Source organism: Taeniopygia guttata, chromosome W, assembly GCF_048771995.1.
Source record: "Taeniopygia guttata chromosome W, bTaeGut7.mat, whole genome shotgun sequence".
In the NCBI taxonomy this organism is placed as follows: domain Eukaryota; kingdom Metazoa; phylum Chordata; class Aves; order Passeriformes; family Estrildidae; genus Taeniopygia; species Taeniopygia guttata.
Window position 1 is genome coordinate 24,257,502 of NC_133064.1, and position 24,106 is coordinate 24,281,607.

At 48.3% G+C, this 24,106-nt stretch overlaps 1 protein-coding gene across 4 annotated transcripts in view; it reads right to left on the reverse strand.

Annotated features, from left to right (window-relative positions):
• Positions 1 to 24,106, reverse strand: part of LOC116806879 (E3 ubiquitin-protein ligase KCMF1) — a 106,650-nt gene that overhangs the window by 37,006 nt on the left and 45,538 nt on the right. Inside the window, exon 2 of one of the 4 annotated variants that reach the window (XM_072923023.1) lies at positions 9,354 to 9,433. The exons of the other annotated variants lie outside the window; for them this stretch is intronic. The gene's annotated coding sequence lies outside the window, so the exon portion shown is untranslated. The remainder of the gene's footprint in view (positions 1 to 9,353; positions 9,434 to 24,106) is intronic. 4 annotated transcript variants of the gene reach the window in all.

Below are 24,106 nucleotides of genomic sequence, written 5' to 3' on the forward strand. Positions count from 1 at the left end.
TACCTCCTCCTTCCCCTCCACCTTCTCCCCCTCCTAACATGTATCCCCCACTACCTCCTCCTCCTTCCCCTCCATGTCCTCCCCCTCCTAACATGTATCCCCCACTACTGCCTCCTCCTTCCCCTCCACCTCCTCCCCCTCATAACCCCAGTCCCTCAGCACCTGAGCATGACACCTTACATGATGATGAGTCAGACTCCGAAACCAATCGGCGGGTAACTAGGAGTCAGTCCAGAAAGAAACAGGAGGGGTTTAGCATGTTCCCTCAGAGAAGCAGGAATGGGGATGGTCCCGAATCCAAATGCAGGACAACATGGACAGCCTGCCCAAATTCCAGGAATAGGATACATAGCGGTGCCCTTGAATTCAGGAGACGTTCGGGAGTTTAAGAAAGAGATGGGTCATTTGTTTGAAGATCCTTTGGGAGTGGCAGAGCGGGTATATCAGTTTTTAGGACCCAATATTTATACCTGGGATGAGATACAGTCAATTTTAAGCATTCTATTCACGGCAGAGGAAAGGAGGATGATTAGAACAGCGGGAATGAGAGTTTGGGATGATGAACACCAGGCAGGACCCCTCACAGATACTAAATGGCCTGGACAACGTCCTAACTGGGATAATCAAAACCCACAGCATCAAGCCCACATGGCAGATTTGAGATCTATAATAATTCAAGGGATAAGGGAATCCGTCCCCCGTGGACAAAACATCAACAAGGCATTTTGTGAGCAACAAAAGAAGGATGAGGATCCTACAAAGTGGTTGGAAAGGCTCCGAAGAACCTTTCAGCTATATTCTGGTATGTATCCCGACTCCCCTGTGGGACAAGCATTACTAAAAACACAGTTCGTGGCTAGGTCATGGATGGATATTCGAAAAAAGCTAGAGAAGTTGGAGGACTGGCAAGGTAGAGGCTTGGATGAATTGTTGAGGGAAGCGCAGAAGGTGTACATGAGGAGGGAGGATGAGACCCATAGGAGACAAGTGAAGATGATGGTAGCAGCAGTTCGGAAAGGACAGAGAACTGAGTCCCCACAGAAGGGAAGGGGGGGGGGGGGCTAGGCAAAGGAATCAAAGGGGAAGTTCGAGGGACAGGAAGGAAAATGGAATAGAGTGCTTTTACTGTGGTTGGAGAGGGCATATGAGGAAGGACTGCAGGAAAAGAATCGTGGATGAAAAGGAGTTCAAAGAGGACTAGGGGGGTCAGGGGCTCTATTTGGTGGGGACACAAGAACGAACAGAGCCCCCCGGTAAAGCTTAAAGTAGGGCCCCAGCAGCAAGAATATGAGTTCCTTGTGGACTCTGGGGTGGAAAGATCGACCGTCCAAACCCTTCCCCAAGGGTGTAAGTTATCCACAGAAAAAGTACAGGTAGTTGGGGCAAAAGGTGAACCTTTTGGAGTGCCTGTCATCAAAGATGTATTATTGGAAACCCACTCCAAGATTGGAGTGGGATCCCTGCTACTAGTCCCGGAGGCCGACTACAATCTCCTGGGATGTGATTTAATGGTAGAATTAGGAATTGGGGTGGAAATAGTAGAGGATAGGTTAACTGTTAACTTGTGCCCTTTACGCAAAATAGATAGGAAAAGATAAACCCTGAAGTTTGGTATACCCCGATACTGTGGGAAAATTAGATATTGAACCTTTTGAAGTGACCATCAGGAACCCGGAAATCCCTGTTAGTTAAACAATACCCTTTATCTCAGGAAGGAAGGAGAAGATTAAAACCCGAGATTGAAAGACTGTTGCAGCAGGGTTTACTTGAACCTTGCATGTCCCCTTTTAACACCCCCATTCTGCCTGTGAAGAAGGCAGATGGCAGTTACCAGTTGGTTCATGATCTAAGAGAAATCAATAAAAGAACAGTTGAGAGATTCCCTGTTGTGGCTAACCCATACACCTTGTTGAGTCAATTAGACCCTGAGAATCAGTGGTATAGTGTGATAGACTTGAAAGATGCCTTTTGGGCCTGCCCGCTTAGGGAAAACTGCCGAGATTATTTTGCCTTTGAGTGGGAGGACCCTGATACACATAGAAAACAGCAATTGAGATGGACAGTACTCCCCCAGGGATTCACAGAATCTCCCAATCTGTTTGGACAAGCCTTAGAGCAGGTCTTGCAGGACTACCATCCGGAGGCAGAAGTAGTCCTAATACAATGTGGATGATTTGTTGATTGCAGGACGAGAGGAAAAGGCAGTGAGACAGGAGAGCATAAGATTACTGAACTTCTTGAGTATAAAGGGATTGAAAGTGTCTAAATCCAAGTTGCAGTTTGTAGAAAAAGAAGTAAAGTACTTGGGCCACAGGTTGAGTAAGGGAACTAAGAAACTACATCCGGATAGAGTTAGGGGATTCTCTCAATCCCAGCCCCGAGGACTAAAAGGCAAGTAAGGCAATTATTGGGACTATTTGGGTACTGCAGGCAGTGGATAGAAAATTTCAGTGGAAAGGTAAAATTTTTATATGATAAATTAACAAAGGAAGGATTACTCAAATGGTCACAAGAAGATGAGGAACAATTAGAGGCCCTTAAAAGACAATTGAGTAATGCACCTGTACTTAGCCTCCCTGATCTGAAGAGACCTTTTTATCTGTTTGTTAATGTAGATGAGGGGACGGCATATGGAGTTTTGGCTCAAGATTGGGCTGGGAGTAAGAAACCAGTAGCCTACTTATCAAAGCTTCTGGATCCTGTTAGTCGTGGGTGGCCCACCTGTTTACAGGCAATAGTGGCAGCTGCTTTGCTGGTAGAAGAAACCGGTAAGATTACCTTTGGAAGCGAGTTAAGGGTAATGTCCCCACATAATATAAGGGGAGTATTGCAGCAGAAAGCAGAAAAATGGATTACAGATGCTAGGCTTTTGAAGTATGAAGGAATCCTAATTTCATCCCCTAAATTGACACTTGAGACCACTGCCCTCCAAAATCCTGCACAGTTTTTGTATGGTGAGCCTCACTCGGAATTAGCACATGATTGCCTCCAGCAAATAGAAGAACAAATAAAGATTAGACCAGACAACTGGAAACAGGGGATAAGCTGTTTGTGGATGGATCATCCAGGGTACTTGAAGGGAAAAGAAGGTCGGGATATGCTATAATTGATGGGAAAATCCTACAGGTAAAGGAATCTGGTCCCCTGAGCCCCAGCTGGTCCGCCCAGGCATGCGAATTGTATGCAGTATTAAGGGCTTTAAGATTATTAGAAGGAAAGGCGGGGACAATTTACACTGACTCAAAATATGCCTACGGTGTCATGCACACTTTCGGGAAAATTTGGAAGGAAATAGGTTTAATCAATTCACAGGGTAAAGGACTGTTGCATGAAGAACTTATAAAAAAGATTTTGCAGGCAATAAGGGGTTCAAAAGAGATAACTGTAGTGTATGTACAGGGACACCAGAAGGGCATGGGAAACACAATCAGAGGAAATAATCTAGCTGACCAGGAGGCAAAAAGAGTGGCACTACTAACTTTAAAATATAAACCGATGAGCATGCAATGGGAGAATTGTACCACCTGTGGGGGTGGTTTGGAATGTTTTTGCGAAAGCCCTGAAGAGAAATATTGCTGTTCATACGGCCCAGAATTCATTTTAACATTTACTGTTCAAGAAAAAGAAAAATTGGACCAAATGGGGGTACAGGAAAAAGAGGAAGGTAAATGGATATTACCTGATGGTCGGGAGGTGTTGCCAAAAGTGATGGCATTGAGAGTATTACAGGCAATGCACAGCAAAACGCACTGGGGAACTCAAGCACTAATAGACCAATTTGCTATTAAACATATGTGTATAGGGGTATATAACCTGGCCAAGCAGATAACCAGTCGCTGTCTAACCTGCTTAAAGGTAAATAAGCAGCAGCAAAGAGAGAGAGTGATGGGTGGTCGGGAGCTGGCTCACAGACCCTTTTCTCACGTACAGGTGGATTTCACAGAGTTACCTAAAGTAGGAAGGTATAAGTACTTGCTAGTCATAGTGGATCACCTCACCCACTATGTGGAAGCCTTCCCCACAGCAAGGGCAACTGCACATGTTGTAGTAAAAATAATACTGGAAGAGGTTATCCCCAGATATGGTATATTGGAGGCGGTAGACTCAGACCGGGGCCCTCACTTCACCTCGAAGGTGACGAAGGACATTTTTAATACTCTGGGAATACAGTGGAAACATCACACCCCATGGCACCCACAAAGTTCCGGAAGGGTGGAAAGGATGAATGGGGAAATTAAGAAACAATTGACTAAGTTAATGATTGAAACCAAGATGTCATGGGTAAAATGCTTACCCCTAGCACTGTTGAACATCCGTACCCAACCTCGTACTGATGTGGGGGTTTCACCCTTTGAGATGCTGTTTGGGATGCCATATGACATTGAGGCCCCCATGAACCACCCATGTATAGAAAATTTTCAAATCAAGACCTACATCACACAATGAATAGGAGAGAGGAGCTCCAGAAAAAGAGGCTGTTAGTGCAGAGACCACCTTTCGACCTCCCCATTCACAAAATAAAGCCTGGGGATAAAGTGCTTATTAAGACTTGGAAAGAGACCTGCCTGACCTCACATTGGGAAGGTCCGTTTGTTGTTTTGCTTACCACAGACACTGCTATCAGGACAGCTGAGAAGGGGTGGACTCATGCGAGCCGTGTCAAAGGTCCAGTCACCCACTGGAAAGTGACCAGCCAGCCTGGGGACTTGAAGGTTACCATTAAGAGAAGCTGATGAACTTTGTACACATCATTCAAGTCGGTCACAAAGGGGAGCAAGAGGGATATAATTACCTGCTTGGTAGTGATTATTTGATAATTTGTAATAAGGTGAGCCAAAGACACCTGCTTCGGCTGGGAAAAGACAGAAGTGGAGCGAACAGAGAAAAGTTAGGGAGGTTTGTGCTGGTGCCCCCTGTCTTCAGAGAGGAAGAAGAGAAGAAGATCTCTGTTCTTGGACCCTCAGCCCCAGGGGAACATGGGGGGGACTGTGGTCCCAAAAATGAAAAACTGAACTGTTGTTTTTCCCCTCTTGGCAGGGCATCCTTGAAAAGAAAAATCCTAAAAACAGTCTGTCCATCCATGCATTGGTGGTGAGAGCACTGTGCATGGAAAGGAGAGGGTCACCATTGGCAAACTTTTTTCTCCGGGCAGTGCCATGTGTGACATGGAAGCACAGGATGTGGCAGCTGTATTTCTTGGGGGGTCTGTGGCACAGGAGTGGCTCCTCTCTCCCCCAATGGACTGAGAATCAATTGTCTGGAGGGTGGAAACCTGATTTGGGTCCAGGTTGTGTCTCACTGTGGTTTGTTGGAGGTGGGTCGTGGGAGGAGGAATGCTTTGGAAGGTTTTAATTTTGATTTTTGTGTGTGGTTTTTTTTTTCCTTTCTTTTTTCTTCTATAGTAGTATAGTAGTAGTAGCTTAATAGTTTTTTTTCCTTGTTATTAAGCTTGGGCCTGCTTTGCTCTGTTCTCGATTGCATTTCACAGCATTCAATTGAGAGACTGCATTTTCATGGGGGCACTGGCATTGTGCCAGTGTCAAACCATGACACCCCCTTCCCCTCTTTCTCTCTCTCTCTCTATCCTTCATCTCCTTTCCAATCTTTCTATCGCATTTGCTGTGGGCACCCAATAAAAGGAGCATTTGTTGTGTTTAAACTGATAGTCCCCTGCTGTCTGTCTTTTGCACTTTTGGGATCAGTAAACAAGCCATCATGACCCCGCTTGTCTTAGTGGATCGTGACAATATGTTCTGCAGCTTGTCTAGAATCAGGGCTGAGATTTCCAGAGAGGCTGTCCAGATATCTGCCCCTGTCATGGAAAATTCTGAGAGGTGTGAGGTGTGGGAGAAAATAGGCCAAACCCTGAAGGAATTCTCTGATCCGAAAGCTTGGAACTTCCCCCCTGAACAAATTCAGAATCCAGCTGGGGTGGGGAAATATCGGAAAGAAAATTGCAATGACAACTCTAATGAGAAGCTCATTGCAATGTGCTGGGCCCTGACTAATGCTTACTGCACACTGTTAGATAATATAGGGCAGCAGATACAGCCAGAGGGGCAGGAAGATGAATCAGCAGACATCCCAGGCACTCAGGCTGCAGCTAAACCAGGTGGGGAACCTAAGCCAATAGCAATTGCCCCTGTCCAGAGAAGGAAACAAAAAATCTAATCCATTCACCCAGTGGATGATGATGGGGAGCAAGGATCCTCACAGCCAGGAGAGGAATCTGAACCAGAAATCATTATTGAGTCTCTGTCCATAGAAAGCCTTTGCAACCTAAGAAAAGATTACACTCAACATTCTGATGAATCTATATTAAATTGGTTGGTCCAAATCTGGGACACCGCAGGCGATGGTATAATTCAGGACGGCACTGAAGCGAGGCATTTGAGATCTCTGTAACATAATGTTGGGTATTGACCAAGGGGTGACCAAAGCTCTCAGTCGCTGAACATGGCTCTTGAGAAGAGTGGAGGAAGGATACCTGTGCCAAGAAGATCTCCAGCTACAGCAAAGCTTTTGGAAGACCATGGAACAAAGGATTCAATGCTTGAGAGAACTGGTGGTGATAGAGATCATTTTCTTAGACGATCAAACAATTAGGAGCCCAGACATGGTAAAATGTACACCAGTGATGTAGCTAAAACTTGCACAACTTGGGCAACAAGAATATGCCCCTGCTTTAGCAATGATGAAGCGGAATGAGGGGGATAAGACAGTGAATACAATGGTGAGGAGGCTTCAGGCATATGCAGACACTGTGCACAGCCCAACTCAAGCAAGAATTTCAACTGTGGAAACATGTCTGTCAGAGCGCATACAAAAACTGGAAGACAGGATTGAGGAGACTCATCAGAAACTCAGGAAGGAGATTAAAGACTACCTTCTCCAAATCTCGTCAGTACAGACCAGAGGCCCTGTTATCAGAAGATGTCCCCCAGCTAGGGAGAGAGGGTACACCCCATGAGCTGAGCTGTGGTTCTTCCTGTGTGACTCTGGAGAAAATATGAAAAGGTAGGATGGAAAACCCACTTCTGCCTTGGCAGCACAGGTGTGTGAACTGAAGGAAGACAATACTAAGTGAGGGAGTTCCACCAGAAGGAAAGTAGCTCCGCTTTCCCATAGACGAGCTGCCAAACATAAGGGAATGGAGGATGACCTGCCCAATCCCCTTAAACCTCTAGAATGTATGTCCAGGGAGGAAATTATAACCAGAGCTAGAGGAGCCCAGCCTCTAGCAAAGTAGAGGCACAGGAGAATCATGTCTTTTGAACAGTGTGGATCTGATGGCCTGGGACATAGGAATCACAAAAAAAACAAGGCCTTGGACGACACTGGTGCATAGTGCACGTTAATCCCATCAGGATGTGGCAGCAGAACCTGTTTCTATTGCTGGTGTGACTGGGGGAATTGCAGTAGTTAACCCTGCTGGAAAAGCTGAGGTGAGCCTGACTGGAAATGAGTGGAAGAAACACCCTATTGTGACTGGCCCAGAGGTCCCATGTATTCTGGGCATAGATTTCCTCCAGAGTGGGTATTTCAAAGACCCAAAGGGACTCGGGTGGGCTTTTGGAATAGCTGCTGTGGAGACAGAGGGCATTAGGCAATTGTACACCTCGCCTGGACTGTCAGAATATACTTCTGCAGTAGGACTCCTGAGGGTGAAGGAATGAGTGCCAATTGCCACCTCAACAGTGCACCGCCAGCAGTATCGGACAAATCAAGATGCTGTGATTCCCATCCACAAGATGATCCGTGAGCTGGAGATCCAAGGGGTGGTCAGCATGGCACACTCACCCTTCAACAGCCCCATTTGGCCTGTGTGCAAATCTGAAGGGAAATGGAGATTGACTGTGGACTACCGTGCATTGAATGAAATTACTCCACCACTGAGCGCTGCTGTGCCAGACATGCTAGAGCTCCACAATGACCTGGAGTCCAAGGCAGTGAAGTGTTAAGCCACTATTGACATTGCAAATGCTTTTTTCTCCATTCCTCTGGCAGCAGAATGCAGGCCTCAGTTTGCCTTCATCTGGAGGGGTGTGCAGTACACCTGGAACCGACTACCCCAGGGGTGGAAGCACAGTCCTGCCATCTGCTATGGCCTGATCCAGACTGCACTAGAAAAGGGTGAGGCTCCAGAACATCTGCAGTACATCAATTAAATCATTGCATGGGAGTACACGGCAACAGAAGTATTTGAGAAAGGAGAGGAAATCATACAGATTCTCCTGGAAGCTGGTTTTTCCATCAAGAAGAGCAAAGTCAAGGGATCTGCCCAAGAGATCCAGTTCCTAGGAATGAAGTGGCAAGACAGATGGCATCAGATACCCACAGTGGTCATTAACAAGATCACAGCAATGTTTCCACTGGCCAGGCAAGAAAGAAACACAAGCTTTCCTAGGTGCCATAGGTTTTTGGAGAATGCACATTCCTGATTACAGCCAGATTGTGAGCCCTCTCTACCTGGTTACCCACAAGAACTATTTCCATTGGGGTCCTCAACAGCAGCAAGCCTTTGCCCAGATCAAGCAGGAGATTGCACATGTGATAGCCCTTGGCCCAGTCAGGACAGGACCAGAAGTGCAGAATGTGCTCTACTCTGCAGCCAGGAACAATGGTCTTTCCTGAAGCCTTTGGCAGAAGGTGCCTGGTGAGACTCGGGATCAATCACTCGGTTTCTGGAGCCCGAGTTACAGTGTCTGAAGCCAACTACGCCCCAACAGAGAAGTGAGTCCTGGCAGCCTATGAAGTAGTCCAAGCTGCCTCAGTACTTAAAAGAGACGAAAGATGTAGCCAAGTAGGAGGGGGAAGGGTGCAGCTGGCTGCACTCTCATAGCTGAGGGGCTTTCTCTTGAGAAGGGTAGACATATAATGAGATTCTGGCTGGGGGGTGAGGGGCTAGATTTGGCTTCTCTCTCTCTTGCTCTTGGATAGGAGGGGGAGACGGGAGACGGCCAGTCTGTAGTTGCTGTGAGAAGAATTCGCTGCCACCATGGAGTTACGCCTTTTATTGCTTCTAACGTAAGTGAGGCTTTCCTCATAAGAGCAGGTGTTGAACTGGGACCTTATTGAACACCCGATCTCATTAGAAAAGGACACTCACCATCTACTCAGTTGTCCCAGGGAAAACCTGGGACCCCGAGACCCTCCCCTGTCTGAGGGAGCCTCTCCCGGCTGCTTGCAGGAGCCCGGCTGAAGCTGCCCAGCCACACTGTCTTCTGTTGCTGCTTCGGGATTTTTGCTACACTTTAACCCAATACCCCATGTCTGCCCAACCCTCCCTGCAGTTCCTGCTACAGCTGCAGAATCTCTACTACATTTTGTTTGCCACCCCAGGGTCTGCTCACCTCTGACATTCCAGCCGCCACTCCGGAGTTCCTACAACACTCCTTTCTGCCATTCGGGGGAACACTGGGAACGGCTGCCCCTGCAGGTTTGTAAAGAAAGCCACTTTTCTATCTTTTATACTGCTGTGCCGGCCAATATCCACATGCAGAGAGGCAGCTGAACTCATGCCACAGTTCCCCCAGAAGCCACAGCAAAATAATCACACCTGCCCTGCCTGGCTAGGAGCCAACAGCACCCCTGCCAGCTATGATCATACCTACATTGAAAAGGAAAGTGATTGACAGCAGAGAGAAGGCTGTTGTTGGGTTTCTGGTTTTGTTTGCTGTTCCTGCTGGGGTTGTTGTTGTTTGCTTGCCTTGCAATATATATGTAAATTCTGGCAAAGAACTGCTATTTCTTTTCCCATATCTTTGCCTGAAAGCTCCATGATTTCAAAGTTAAAACAATTTGGAGAGAAGGGGGTCACATTTTCCATTCCAAGGGAGGTTCATGCTTTCCTTGGCAGACACTTGTCGTTCAAACCAGGACAGTGGTGAATGATAATATGAACAGATTCTAAAAGTACATAGGTCAGAAAACAAAGGCCAAGGAGACTGTACACACCACCCCTCTGCCCCCCACCCCCAATAAATGAGAAGGGAGAACTGGTTGCAATTGATAGTTCATCACCTCAGTCTTCACTGGCAGTCAGGTTTCTCTGGTCTCTCAAGTCCCTGAACCTCTAGGTGGGGGTTAGAGTAGCAAAGGCCCTCCCACTGTAAGCAAAGAGCAGGTTTGAGACCACTTGATGAAGCTGAATAGCCACAAGTCCATGGGGCCTGATGAGATGCATTGCAGGGTCATGAGGGAACCGGCTGATGTTCTTGCCAAGCCACTCTCCATCATTTTTTAAAAGACATGGCAGTCAGGCAAAATCCCCGGTGACTGGAAAAAGGGAACCATCACTCCTACTTTTAATGAGGGGAGAAAGGAACATCCAGAGAACTGCAGACCTGTGAGCCTCACCTCTGGGTGTGCCTGGGAAGATCATGGAGACGGTCCTCATGGAAGCAATGTTAAGGCACATACAAGGCAAGGAGGGGATCCAAGACAGCATGAAGCCAGCATGGCTTCACTAAGGGCAAATTGTACCTGACCAATCTGGTGACCTTCTATGATGGAGTTACTGCAATGGTTGAAAAAGGAAGCCCAAGCAATGTCATCTACCTAGAATTTTGTAAGGCCTTTGACACGGTCCTACACAATATCCTTATCTCCCAATTGTAGAGACAGGAATTTGAAGGGTAAACTACTTGGTGGATAAGGAATTGGCTGGCTGGATGCAGCCAGAGAGTTGTGGTCAATGGCTCTATGACCAGATGGAGGCTGGTGACAAGTAGTGTCCTTCGGGGCTCTGTCTCAAGACCAGGGCTCTTTGATATCTTCATCAATGACACAGAGTGAGATTGAGCACACCCATAGCAAGTTTGCAGATGACACAAAGCTGAGCCGTTGCGTCGCGGTACCCTTTCACCGCGACACCCCCGAGCGCGGGCGTGCTGGGCGGCGAGGGAAGAGGAGGGGGCGGCCGGTCCCCCTGTGAAGCTCTGCAGTCCCAGTTGTTGGCACGGGGACAGATGGAGGCGGCATGGGACTTGGGGGTGAACAGGATCGGTTTATTTCGCGTGCCCCAAGACCCCTTGGGGCGGGCGGACAGATGTTTTATACAAGAACTTTTGAGGAGGGGTATAGGAACAGCAACCAATAGGGGAATAACAGGGGAGGAGTTTGGGGCAGGATTAACATATCATAAACTTATCAGGGGAAACAGGGGAGTGGAGTAACACAAGGTAACCAATAGGGTGTTGAGCCTCACTAAATAGACAGGGACTGTTCTGGGAAGAGGGGGCAGGGAAAGAGGCAGGGGAAGGGAGGATTCACATCTTGGAGAAAAGGGGGTTAGAAGTGAGATGGGAGGGGGGGGTGTGAACAGACACTGAAAGAATAAAAAACACGCTCCCGCACTGAGCGGTGCAGTTGACACAACAGAAGGATAGGATGCCATCCAGGGAGACCTGGACATGAGCCAACAGTGTGCACTCATAGCCCAGAAGACCCAACAACATCCTGCGCTGCGTCAAGAGAGGTGTGGCCAGCAGGTAGAGGGAGGGGATTTTCCCTCTCTACTCTGCCCTCATGAGACCCCCACCTGGAGTACTGTGTCTAGATCTGGGGTTCTCAGCACAAGAAAGACGTGGACCTGTTAGAGTGGGTCCAGAGGAGGCCATGAAGATGATCTGAAGGCTGGAGCACCTCTCCTATGAAGACAGGCTGAAAGTGCTGGGATTGTTCAGTATGGAGAAGAGAAGGCTCAGGGGAGACTTCACTGAGGCCTTCTAGTACTGGAAGGGGGCTTCTAAAAAAGAGAGAGAGTGCAACTTTTTACATGGATAGATAGTGATAGGACAAGGGGGAACAGTTTTAAACTGACAGAAGGCAGGTTTAAATTAGATGTTAGGAAGAAATTATTTACTCAGAGGGTGGTGAGGCACTGGAATAGGTTGCCCAGAGTGGCTGTGGATGCCCCATTCCTGGAAGTGTTCAAGGCCAAGTTGGATGGGGCCTTGAGCAATCTGATCTAGTGACTGACATCCCTGTCCATGACAGGGGGGTTGGAACTAGATGATCTTTAAGTCCCTTCCTGTGGAATCCTCTGAATCCTTCCCCCTCAGGGAAATCCCCAGAGCCTTGCCTTGGAAGAATTTACTATAGAGTTTTCCCCACCTAGGCAGACAGAAAAGACTTCCCCATGGGTTCTTGCACAACACCATGAATCACTCCAGTTCCTTTTCCCATATGTTCCAAATTCTAGTAGTTTCTCCTTTCCCTGTTTCCTCATTGGTTGTGGTATCCCTGGTGGTCGGCCCCCTCTTCCCTGTAGGCCAATGGCCTTTGCCCTGCCCCTTGTACCACCCCCCTGCCCTCCCATACTTAACCTTGTGGAGCCCACATGGTCTCGTCTTTTGTCTCTGGTTTCCCTTCCGCGTGTTGCAATAAACCTTTGCTGGAACTGACCATACAAAAAGCCCTTCTGCCTCTCTTCGCCGAGCTAGCCATGTGTCATAGTTTGACCTGGGAAGAATTTAGGGAAGTGATGCAAAAGCTTTGTGTGTAACTGACAGTCTGTTGAACCACTGAGAAGGTGAACACACCTCTGTGAAAAACACATGTTAAAGATGAAAGAAACCCAGGAACTTCCTTTTCCTTTCCTGGTTGGCAAGAAGATAACATGCCCTGGGCCTGCCGGGCCCCATCCCAGGCTGGGCCAGGCAGGCTCTGCCGCGGGGGGCCGAGCCCCTCTCCGGGGGTCTGGGGGACTCCGAGCCCCGTCCTGGCTGGGCCGGGGCCCCAGTAGCTACCAGGCAGGAAGGTGGGGGAGGCTGCGGAGCCCTGCTGGCCACGACTGTTAAGATCTTGTCATCAGGTCCCCTCCCCCCAGTGCGGCTGAGACCAGAGGCAGCCCTGCTGCCGCGCAGAGTGGCCCTGCGGCTGGAATTGAATGCAGAGAAGACCAAAAACCAACCATGAAGCCGATCAGATGACCATTTGAAGGGCCCAAGCAACATGTTAACTGTTTCAGTGCTTCAGTCCTCCCTCGAGTGGGAGAAAGAAACAATATGCAAACATGTGAAATAACAACATAAGGACATCATAGTCAGTGAGAAAGAAATTAAGTCCCAGATGGGAGGGATGAGGAGATACTTTGATTTTAGAGTTGAAATCCTCTTATAAGCTATGGAGAAAATACCCTTTTCCCCTATAACATATAAAACTATGGGGAGATTAAAGGTTCAAATTGATATCGAGCAAAGGCCTCCATGCTAAAGTAAGCAGATATTAAAGAAGCTGTGATCCCATGAGAAGTTTGAACAGAGAAAGAGAAAAAAAGTAGTCCTGTGCCCCCAGGAAAAGAAGATCTCTGTTCCCAAGGATGAAGAGGATTTTAGAGATAGATAATAAAAACTTTTGCCTTTGAACAACTCATCTTTAAAACAATACCCCATAAGTCTACATGCCCCATCAACAATCTGTGGGAAGGCTTGTAGAAAATGGGAGGGACTTCACGATAACAGGGTTCCCTGGGCAGCTGGTATTGGTGAGGAAATTGAGAACCACGAGAGAACTGTTTTTTCCTCTTGTGGAGAAGTCTCCATAACATTATCAAAAAGGACTTCTATCCCTAAGTGAACTGACACCTACCCCAGAGACTACGGATGCCGCCCCAGAGCCCGTCCCTGCCCCACAGCCCACCTCAGAAATGAACCATCCAGATTGGGTGGGGGATTCTGGTGAAGGAGATAGGCCAGATGCTGAAAGAATATATTTCCTCAGCTGGTGAGAAGCCCTCCCCTTGCCTCAAATACAGAGACTGTTATAGTGCAGCAGTGGAACCCACAGATGTTACAACTGTCCAAGTTCCAACTGAACCGCAAAGGCAGTCACAGCCAGCAGCAGTCGCCCCTGTAGAAACAAGGAGGTCTAGGATGAAATCAGAGCACTCAGACAAGGATAAGAATGGAGAGCCCTTACAAGCCACAGGGGAGCCAGAGGTTGTGATCATTACCAAGTCCCTGATGTACAAAAGTCTGCATAATCTGCACAAAGACATTGTACAACAGGGACGTGAGGCTATACAACCTGGTTACTTTGGGTCTGGGACCTTATGGGTACAGGCATGCAACTGGATGGTGGTGAGGCATGGAACTTGGGACCCTTAACCCAGGATTCAAGTATGAATCAGATTTTTCTAAGGGAGCTAGGGTACCTTTCCCTCTGGGAGCAGCTTCTAATGAGTGTCAGAGAGAGGTTTGTCCACAGGGAGAGAATGCAGGAGCACCACCATAGAATGCGCTGGAAGACCCTTCAGGAAGGGATCTAACAGCTGAGAGAAGTGGCAGCATTGGAGGTACTCTTTGGGTGGGATGGACACCATGATAATGACCCTGACAAGGTCAGCTGCAGAAGGGTAAATGTTGTGGAGTCTGGCAAATCTAGGGCCATCTCAATACACCACCTACATTACAACAAATAATGCCGATACCAACCAAGGGACAGTGGGCTCTGTCGCCAGCAAGCTTAGAAATTATGAGAGTATGATCAATAGCCGGATGGAGGCTCATGCCTCTGCTGTGATTAAGGACCTCAAAGAGGAGATGAGGGAGGTGAGGGAGGAGGTGAGGAGGAACAGTTCCCATATGGCATCAGTGCAAGTCATAGGCCCCAGAGTCAGAGCCCAACATTCCCCAGCAAGAGAGAGAGGGTACAACCAAGGGCTGACCTATGGTTCTTTCTGCGTGACCATGGGGAAGACATGGGAAGGTGGGATGGGAAACCTACTTCTGTCTTGGCAGAGAGGGTGCATCAACTCAGGGAGGAAAACACTAACCGAGGGAGTTCCACTAAAGTGAAGGTAGCCTCAACCTCCCATGACCAAGCTGCCGGCTATGATCTGTCAGATCCCCTTGAAGGAACCTCAAGTATGTATGCTCAAGAAAGAAATAATAACAAGGGTGAGAGGGGCCCTGCCTCGAGCCAGGAAGAGGCACGGGAAAACCGGATCTTCTGGACGGTGTGGATTCAATGGCCTGGGACATCAGAGCCACAAAAATACGACACCATAGTTGATACTGGAGAGCAGTGTACCCTAATGCCATTGGGACATGTAGGGACAGAACCTGTTTCCATTGCCGGGGTGTCCTGGGTTGACTATATGATGCTTTATCCCCAGTCATCTGTTCTGTTTGTGCTGAATAATAAGTTTTGCACCTTTAAGACTTGTTCCTAGAGCAAAGGAGGGAGAGAAGAAGCTCAGAGTTTGTTTTCAGAAAACTGCACTCACTCGTTCACATTCCTGCTCCTGGACTGTGTTGTCTGCAGATGGACAGATAGCGGGACAGAGCTCTCCTTTACTTTTAGTTTTAGCTAGCCAAGGCAAAGAAGTTCTTTGGACTGTGGTTTTTTTTTTTTTTTTTCCTTTTCTTTGGACCTGTTTAACTGCTCTGGACTGAACACCCAGAAGAGCAGCATCAGCTCGCACCTGTGGCCCAGTGGGCAAGGCCTGGGCCATGGCATTTCCAGCACCAGAGGGACTGATAAGAGACTGAGTGAGCCGAGCAACAACCCATGGAGGGGACTTTCTGAGTTTGTCTCTCTTTTGGAGCGGCAAGAGGTTTTATTGTCTAATATTGTTTAGGTTTTCTTGTTTAATAAACAGATTTTTCCACTTTTCTCCAAGGAGGTATTTTTCCCGAACCGGTTGGGGGAGGGGCCGATTGAATCTGTTTCCTAAAGAAACCGCTTTGGGGGTTCTTTCCCAAATTTGCCCCAAACCAGGACAAATAGTGCCCAATGTGGGGCACAAGAAAGTGGAAAAAACCTTTATTGATTGCATGTTGTTTGTGCTTGCTCTGTAGTGAGTTAAAGCAGTCAGTAGCCATGTTGCTTGAATTCATAATGTCTCTTGGGGTGAAGGCCTTCGTGTAGTTCTGGTCTCTAGGCTTTTTTGAGGTTTTAATACCTTTCTATTCACTAGGATTATTTTCTTATCCAGAAATAGCTCCATTATTGTCCCTAATATGTAGTTTTTGCAGTAGAGGGGCACGGATTAGAAAAGCTATTGTGCTGGGCTCGGTGATAATAATTTCTAGGGCATTTACAAAAGTACTGGAGTCTGTTCTAGAGAAGTATGGTTTATGGCTTCTTCGTCCTACCATGTCCCAGTTCCAGTAGTATGTTTTAGGGGTTTATTAGTAATTGCACCCAGTTTGTTAGAGGAGGAGCAGGGGATGAGACTTTACAGCCTTTCCTTTCCTTCTCCTTTGCATCTTTTATGTCACTTTTTGAGAATGTTCAGTTTCCCCTGAATGTTAAAGAGACCACTTTCCTAGTATTTAATCTGGTACGCTTCATCTATACAGTCTGCAGCTTCTCTAGAATGAGGGCTGAGATGGCCAGAGGAGCTGATGAGACCCCTGACCCAGGCGTGGAAAATCCTGAGTGGTGTGGAGAATGGGAAAATACAGGCCAAACCCTGAAGGAATTTTCTGACCCTGTAGACTGGGATTTTCCATGTGAAAAAATTCAGAACCTAGCTGAGGTGGGGAAATACCTGAAAGAGAAGTACCATGATGACTCTAAGGAAAAAAAGCTCATTGCAATAAGCTGGGCCCTGGCCTATGCTTATCACACACTGCAAGATACTGTAGGGCGGCAGATAGAGGCAGGGAGGCAGGGACATAAATCAGCAGCTACCCCAGTCACTCAGGGTGCAGCCAACATCCCAGCTACTCAGGTTGTAGCTAAACCAGACAGTAACTCTAAGCCACTCTCAGTCGCCACAGGAAAGAAGCACACAAGCAAAACCAATCGGCCAGTGACCGACGATGATGATCTGGGGGAAGGACACCCAATGCCAATTACTGATGCAAAATCCAAAGGTAAAGCAACTGACACAAGATCAGAAGCGACTATTGAGTCCTATTTCCTGAAGAACCTTCATGGCCTAAGAAAGGATGACACTCAAAGACCTGATGAATCTATAGTTAGTTGGTTAGTCTGTCTTAGGGATGCTGCAGGCGAGGCTACAATTTTGGATGTGAAGCGAGGCATTTAGGATCCCTGTCACATGATCCTGTCATCAACCAAGGAATTAAGAGGGGGGCTGACTCTCAGAGTCTCTGGGCATGGGTCCTGGGAAGTGTGGCACAAAGATATCTGTGTGCAGATGATCTCTATATGCAGCAGACTCAGTGGAAGACCATAGAACAAGGAATTCAAGGCTTGAGGGAAATAGCAGTGGCAGAGATTGTCTTCTCAGATGACGTAAACACTGTAAATGCAGACTTGGTACCATATACATCGGTGATGTGGAGAAAACTTGTACAACTTGGGCCACAAAAATACATTTCTACTTTAGCAATAATGAAGGGGGATGATGGTGAGGAGACCGTGCTTGATATGGCAAAGAAGCTCCGAGCATATGCAGATGCTATACATGGCCCAACACATGCCAGAATCACAGTGGTAGCAACACATCTGCAAAAATTAGAAGATAAGATGGAGGAGAATCACAAGAAACGCAGGGAGGAGATTAAAGAGGGCTTTCTACAAATCTGGCCATACAGATCAGAGGTTCTGGTATCCAACGCAGACATTCCTCAGATGGGGAGAGAAGGTACATCTCACAAGCTGAGCTGTGGTTCTTCCTGCATGATTGTGGAGAAAACATGAGGAGATGGGACAGAAAATCTACTGCTGCTCTGGCACAATGGGTGCATGAATTGAAGGAAGGCAAGACTCAGAGAGGAAGTTCCACCAAAAGGGAAGCAGCTCCAGTGGCCTGTAACCAAACTGCCATATATGATGATGATGATGATGACATGTCCAATCCCCTTGAAGGAACCTCTAAGACATATGCCCAAGGAAAGAAGGATAAAGAGGCTTAGAGGAGCCCTGCCTCTGGCCAGGTAGAGGCGAGGGAAAAGCGGGTTTTTTGGACTGTGTGGATTGGTTGGCCTGGCACATCTGAACCACAAGAATATAAAGCTTTGGTTGACACTGGTCTTCAGTGCACATTAATCCCATCAAGACATGTAGGGGCAGAATCTGTTTTTATTGCTGGTGTGACAGGGGAATCACAGAATTTTACTTAGGTAGAAGCTGAGGTGAGCCTGACTGGAAATGAGTGGAGGAAACACTATTGCGACTGGCCCAGAGGTCCCATGCATTTTAGAAATAGGCTTCCTCCGCAGTGGGTATTTCAAAGACCCAAAGGGACTCAGGCAGGCATTTGGAATTATTGCTGTAGAGACAGAGGGAGTCAAGCAATTGAACACCTTGCCTGGACTATCATAAAACCCATCTGTAGTAGGATTCCTGAAGGTGGAAGAGCAACATGTGCCAATTGCCACCTCAACAGTGCACCGCTGACAGTACTGAAAGAATCGAGATGCCATGATCCCCATCCACAAAATGATCTGTGAGCTGGAGAGCAAAGGAGTGGTCAGCAAAACCCACTCACCCTTCAACAGCCCCATTTGGCCTGTGTGTAAATCTGAAGGAGAATGGAGATTGACAGTGGACTACCATGCATTGAATGAAGTGACTCCAACACTGAGTGCTGCTGTGCCGGACATGCTAGAACTCCAGTACAAGTTGGAGTCCAAGGCAGCAAAGTTGTATGCCACTATCGACATTGCCAATGCATTTTTCTCCATTCCTCTGGCAGCAGAATGCAGGCCTGTTTGCTTTCACCTGGAGGGGTGTGCAGTATACCTGGAACCAACTGCCCCAGGGGTGGAAGCACAGTCCTACCCATCTGCCATGGACTGATCCAGACTGCATTGGAAAAGGGTGAGGCTCCAGAACATCTGTAGCATATTGATGACATCATTGTGTGGGGGAAAATGGCAACAGAAGTATTTGAGAAAGGAGAGAAAATCCTCCAGATTCTCCTGAAAGCCGGTTTTGCCATCAAGAAGAGCAAAGTCAAGGGACCTGCTCAAGAGATCCAGTTCCTGGGAGAGAAGTTGCAAGATGGATGGCGTCAGATTCCTACAGATGTCATCAACAAGATCACAGCAATGTCCCCACCATCCAGCAAAAAGGAAACACAAGATTTCCTAGGCGCCATAGGTTTTTGGAGAATGCACATTCCCGAGTATAGCCAGATCGTGAGCCCTCTCTACTTGGTCACCTGCAAGAACACTTTCCACTGGGGCCCTGAACAGCAGCAGGCCTTCACCCAGATCAAGCAGGAGATTGTCCATGTGGTAGCCCTTGGCCCAGTCAGGACAGGACCAGATGTGAAGAACGTGCTCTACTCTGCAGCCGGGAGCCATGGTCTGTCCTGGAGCCTTTGGCAGACGGTGCCTGATGAGACTCGAGGCCGACCACTGGGATTTTGGAGTCGGAGCAATAGAGGGTCTGAAGCCAAATATAGTCCAACAGAGAAGGAAATTTTAGCAGCCTATGAAGGAGTCCAGGCCGCCTCAGAGGTGATCGGTACAGAAGCACAACTCCTCCTGGCACCCCGACTACCGGTGTTGGGGTGGATGTTCAAAGCAAAGGTTCCCTCTACCCACCATGCCACCAATGCCACATGGAGCAAGTGGATTGCACTTATCACGCAGTGCGCCCGGATTGGAAAACTGAATCGCCCTGGGATTTTGGAGATAATTACAAACTGGCCTGAAGGTGAAAACTTTGGTCTCACTGATGAAGAGGAAGAAGAAGTGACACATGCTGAAGAAGCGCCACCATATAACCAACTGCCAGCAGAAGAAACACATTACGCTCTTTTCACTGATGGTTCTTGCCGCATTGTGGGAATGAAACGGAAATGGAAAGCAGCCGTATGGAGTCCCACACGACGGCTTGCAGAAGCTACGGAAGGGGAGGGAGGATCAAGTCAACTCGCAGAACTCAAAGCCGTTCAACTGGCCCTGGACATTGCTGAAAGGGAGAAGTGGCCGAAGCTCTACCTCTACACTGATTCATGGATGGTAGCCAATGCTCTGTGGGGGTGGCTGGAGAGGTGGAAAAAAGCTAATTGGCAGCATAGAGGAAAACCAATTTGGGCTGCTGATGAGTGGAAAGACATTGCTACCAGGGTAGAGAAGCTATCTGTGAAAGTTCGCCATGTAGATGCCCATGTTCCCAAGAGCAGAGCCAATAAGGAGCACCAAAACAACCAGCAGGTAGATCAGGCTGCAAAGATAGGGGTGTCAAAGATACACTTGGATTGGCAACACAAGGGGGAATTGTTCTTAGCACGATGGGCCCATGATGCCTCAGGCCATCAGGGTAGAGATGCCACTTATAAGTGGGCACGAGACCGAGGGGTGGATCTAACCATAGACAGTATTTCTCAGGTTATCCATGACTGTGAGACGTGTGCTACCATAAAACAGGCCAAGTGGGTGAAGCCCCTATGGTATGGTGGGCGGTGGTCCAAGTACAGCTATGGGGAGGCCTGGCAGATTGACTACATCACACTGCCCCAGACACGCCACGGCAAGCGCTACGTGCTCACAATGGTAGAAGCCACCACTGGATGGTTGGAAACCTATCCTGTGCCTCATGCTACAGCCTGTAACACCATTCTGGGCCTTAAGAAGCAGATCCTTTGGAGGCATGGTACCCCTGAGAGGATTGAGTCAGACAATGGGACTCATTTCAAGAATAGTCTTATCAACACCTCGGCTAGGGAACATGGCATTGAGTGGGTGTACCACATCCCCTACCATGCACCAGCTGCAGGCAAAGTGGAGAGGTACAATGGACTGTTAAAAACCACCTTGAAAGCATTGGGTGGGGGATCTTTTAAGAACTGGGAGCAGAATCTGGCAAAAGCCACCTGGTTAGTTAACACCCGAGGCTCTACCAGTCTATTGGGCCCTGCCAAATCTCAGCTTTTGCATATAGTAGATGGAGACAAATTCCCAGTAGTGCATGTCAGAGGTTTGTTAGGGAAGACAGTGTGGATCAATTCTGCCTCAAGTACAGACAAACCCATTCGTGGGATTGTCTTTGCACAGGGACCAGGTTGTACATGGTAGATAATGCAGAAAGATGGAAGAACACGATGTGTATCTCAGGGAGATCTGATTGTTGGGTGAGAACTATGTGTAAATATCACTGTTTTCTGACTGTCACAGCCATTGTCTGTGTATAGCTGTATATTGGATGTATAATATATGTGTTTGTAGGGTTTGAATATATATATATTAGTTTTAGTAGTAAGCTGACGATATGGGGCTAAGGGGTGGACTGTCCTAGGTTGACTGTATGATGCCTTTATCCCCAATCGTCTGCCCTGTTTATGTTGAATAATAAGTTCTACACCTTTAAGACTTGTTCCAGGAGTGAAGGGGGGGTTTGTTTTCAAGAACTGCACTCCCTCCTCCACATTCCTGCTCCTGGACTGTGTCGTCTGCGGATGGACAGACAGCAAGAGAGAGCTCTCCTTTGCTTTTTCTAGTTAGTTTTAGCTAGCTGAGAAAAGAAGTTCCCTGGAATGTGTTTTTTTTCCCTTTCTTTGGACCTGCTCTGGACTGAACACCAGAAGAGCAGCAGCAGATTGCACCTGTGGCCCAGTGGGCCGGGCCTGGGCCGTGGCATTTCCAGCGCAGGAGGGACTGATCAGAGACTGAGTGAGCCCAGCTGCAACCCGGGGGATTTTTTCTGAGTTTGTCTCTCTCTTGGAGTGGAAAGAAGTTATATTGTTTAATATTGTTTAAGATTGCTTGTTTAATAAACAGGTTTTTTCCACTTTCCTCCAAAGAGGTATCCTTCGCAAACTGGTTGGGGGGAGGGGCCAATTGAGTCTGCTTTCCTAAAGGAACCCTTTTAGGGTTCTTTCCCCAAATTTGCCCTGAACTAGGACATTTGGTCCTGTTTGGACTGCGGGCCGGCTCTTAGAGGCTGGAACTGCACGGGACAGGTTTTCCTTGAAATACCGGACTGTCGGACTCTTGAAGTTCACATCTGCTAGGGAAAGGTTTCCTAACAATGGGAAACCAGCCATCTGCAGTCAAGCGAGCAGTCTTGACTGCCTGGCGAGCCTGCATCCCTCTTGTGGGAGCTTGGCTCAGTGAGGAAGACCTGGTCAGACTCTTGAGTTGGGCTCGGGATTGGGGATTTTCTGCAAATCCTAGATCCCCCTTTGATCGTAAGGTCTGGCTCGACTTGGGACGCTGTCTCAAAGCGCAAATGTGCAAAGGGGACGTTACAGCGTCCGAATTGGCTGCAATCTGGGCAGGCATCGATATAACCTTGGACACAGGCAGCGATTCCGACTGGAACATTTCGGGATTCCGGACATGAACCACACCGCAGCCCGCGCAGCGGCGGGCTGCGCGGGCACACCCTGCCCAGAGAGCGGTGTTGGTGACATCACCTGCCTTTCAGGAGGCAGCCGGAGTGCCTTTGCCACAGCTATCAGCGTCAGCACACCTGGCACTGCATGGACTACACGGGGCAGCCCCAGAGTGGCAGGAGCCGCCACCGCGCCCATTGAAGCTGGCTCATCAGCAGCGACTCCGCCCTGCAATCCAGCGACCGAGAGCCCCGTGCTGGACAAGGAATTCAGGCCTTCGTCCCCTCCAGACTGTACCAAGCTCTGCTCCTTCGAGGAAAAGGCAGCGGGAGGGGGCACCGGCTTGGCCAGCGGCAGCGCCGCTGCTGCTGATCCCGAAGCTGGGAATGAGCGGGGTGGGGCCGCGGATCAGGGAGCTGTGCAGTGATCGGTTGTATTCCGCGGCAGCGAAGGCACACTGGGAGAGAGGAGCAGCCCCTTGTACTGGGTTGGCTTGGGTGGTGCAGGGAGCCCCGGAGCCCGGGTGGAATTTTATATTCCCGGGGAAACACCCCCTTCTAGCACCCTGCGCGAGCTGCTCTTGTGGTTTGCAGAGCGGGATGCCGAGAAGCTGTGGGAAGACCCATAGCTAGGCGGGGTGGGGGAAGGGCAGAAACTCGGAGGAATTGCACGTGCACTGAACTAGAAGGTTGGGAGAGGTTGCTCATTTATCGGTGGTCTTGGAGTGTCCCAGGGACCCCAGATTCAGGGGCCCCAGGAAATACCAAAGAGAAGCTGGGGACCGAGCCGGGTGAATATTGGCTCAGCAGAGAGCCTGGGCTCCCCGCCCCCCCGGCCATGTTTGGGACACTTGGCCCTGCCCACGGGGCCGGGTCCTCCGCCTTGCCAAGCATCGCTGGGTCCTAGAGCCCGCCGCTGGCTCTTCAAAAAAAAAAAAAAAAAAAAAAAGGCGGAAAGAGCTGTGTTTTCACTAACAGCTCAAAGTACTGGGAAGCCACGAATCAACCTCAGCCCAAGTGATTGAATTAGGGGCTGTGGCCATGGCATTTCAGAGATTTCATGGCATTTCAGGGATTTCTCAAGTGTTGTGAATTTGGGCCTTTCTGAATTGGGTCAATTTCATTCAATTGTTTTGAAAGCTTTGAGGATGGATTTTGGACCTGAGTTCAATTTCATCACTCAAGCTGTCCACTGAGGACATGATTGCATAGGCAAAGTGCCGCATGATTCTTCTATCAAGTGCACACACCTTGCAAAAGCAATTCTGATGAATGCCAACCAAGGCTTCACCTGCTGCATGTTACCGGCTGGGAAAAATCCCAGAGGCCTAAAGCTTTTGCAGCTGTGGCAAACAGATGTTACTCATCTTGCCAAATTCAAATTTGGCTGATTTGGGTATGTGCATGTGTTGTAAATACCGTCTTTTCTGTCATGTCATGCTCACACTGGGAAATGGGTTTTGACAAGTTGGTCTGCCAATCCTTTGGCAGTCTGACAATGAGTTATTACTATCTTAGAGTTGGTAACTGATTCCTTGAAAATTATAAGCTTGGAAGCTCTTTGACCGTTCTGAGCCAACATCCAATGAGATTTTAAATTATCAACTAGTGAACCTCGGAGTCGTGTTTGTCCTCTCTTCTGCAAGAGGCCCTGCAGAAAGGAGACAAAACACCACCTCCTTCTTTAAACAAAAAGGGGGAAATGTCAGTCTCAGATTCAGTCAAAGAGAGAAACTGAGAGTTTCTAGCCAGGCAGGAGCCTTGGAAAGAGTTGGAGAAGAATGTAAATAATTCTTTATCTCTCTTGTTGTTCACATTGTTTATAGTTAAGTTCTATCACTGTGTGTCAAGCACTCTGCACCAATGGTTTAGATTGTTTTCACTTCAGGACCAATGG